This window comes from Sciurus carolinensis, chromosome 7 (genome assembly GCF_902686445.1).
Source record: "Sciurus carolinensis chromosome 7, mSciCar1.2, whole genome shotgun sequence".
In the NCBI taxonomy this organism is placed as follows: domain Eukaryota; kingdom Metazoa; phylum Chordata; class Mammalia; order Rodentia; family Sciuridae; genus Sciurus; species Sciurus carolinensis.
Window position 1 is genome coordinate 102,394,154 of NC_062219.1, and position 2,011 is coordinate 102,396,164.

Sequence of the window (2,011 nt, forward strand, 5' to 3'; positions counted from 1 at the left end):
AGTAGCTAAGCATTCCAAATTCTTGCCAGCCAAAGTGTGTCCTTTGAGCCGGAAATATCAGTATTGTCTGTGAGCTTGTTAAAAAAGCAGAATCTAAGACCTTGCCCCAAACCTACCTTATCAGCATCAGTATTTTAAAAAGTCCTCAGGTAATTTCTGTGTACATTGTTTTGAGAAATAGCTTTCTAAATGATTTATTATTGGAAATAAATTTTGAGAACCAAACAAATAATCAGAATTATATTCTACAGAAGACAGGTATACTTTGGAGACCCTGAGTTATAGTTCAACTATTCTTTCAGCTACTAAGAGTTTTTAAAACTTAATTTTACTAGAAAGTCTTTATAAGTTTCTATAAGAGATAACTGACTGGAAATCCATATGTAATAGAATGAAACTGAACCCCTGTACAAAACTCAACTTTAAGTGGATCAAGAACATAGGCATTAGACCCAGAGACACTGCACTTACTAGAAGAAAAATTAGGCCCAACTTTCCAACATGTTGGCTTAGGAACTGACTTCCTCAATAAGACTCCTAAAGTGCAAGAAGTAAAATCAAGAATCAATAAATGGTATGGTTTCAAACTGAAAAGCTTCCTCACAGCAAAAGAAACAATCAAGAATTTGAACAGAGATTCTATAGAATGCAAGAAAATCTTTACCACTGGTACCTCAGATAAGGCATTAATTTCCAGGATATACAAAGAACTCAAAAAAACACCAGAAAAATAAACAACCCAATCAATAAATGGGCAAAGGAACTGAATACTTCAAAGAAGAAGAAATACAAATGGTCAAAAAACATATGAGAAAATGTTCAACATCCCTAGAAAATAGAGAAATGCAAATTAAAACTGCACTGAGATTCCATTGCACTCCAATCAGAACAGTAATTATAAACAACATAAGTAATAATAAATGTTGGCAAGGATATGGGGAGAAAGGTACTCTCATACATTGTTAGTGTAACTGCAAACTGGTGCAACAACTATGGAAAGCAGTATGAGATTCCTTAGAAAACTTGGAATGGAACCACTGTTTGACCCAATTTTCCCACTCCTCAGTTTATACCCAAAGGACTTAAAATTAGCATACTACAGTGATGCAGCCACATCAATGTTTATAGCAGCTCAACTAATAAGAGTCAAGGCTACAGAAGGAAAACCTAGGTGTCCTTCGACACATGAATGGATAAAGAAAATGTGGTATATATACACAATGGAATATTACTCAGCTATAAAGAAGAATGAAATAATGGCATTTGCTGGTAAATGGATGAAACTGGAGAATATCATGCTAAATGAGATGAGCCAATCCCCAGAAACCAAAGGCTGAATTTTCTCACTGATTTGTGGATGCTAACCCAAAACAAGGGAGGCTTGGAGGAGAATAACAGAAATACACTGGATTGGACAAAGGGAAATGAAGGAATGTGAGGGAGGAGGGGAATAGGAAAGACAGTAGAATTAATCAGACATAGCTTTCCTAGCCTTGTATTTGAATACAAAATCAGGGTAACTCCACATCATGTACAACCACAAAAGTAGGATCCTAAATAGAATAAGTTATATTCTACATCTGTATAATTTGCCAAAGTACATTCTACTGTCATGTTTAACTAAAAAGAAAAAAGAAAAAAAGAGATGACTAACTAATTAAAAAGCAAAATGTCACAATAATTTCTGTTATGGTTGGGATGTGAGGTGTCCTCAAAAAGCTCACATGTGAGACAATGCAAGAAGGTTCAGGTAAGAAATGATTGGGTTACAATAACCTTAACCTAATCAGTGAATTAATCACCTGATGGGGTTAATTGAGTGGTAACTGAAGGCAGGTGGGGTGTGGCTAGAGGAGGTGGGGAATTGTGGGGGGCTTTGGAGTAAATATTTGTATCTGGCAAGTGGAGCTTACTTGCTCCCTCTCTCTCTTTTTCTGCTTCTAGATCATGTGAGCTGCTTCCCTCTGCCACACTCTTCCACCACGATGTTCTGCCTCACCTTGAGCCCTGA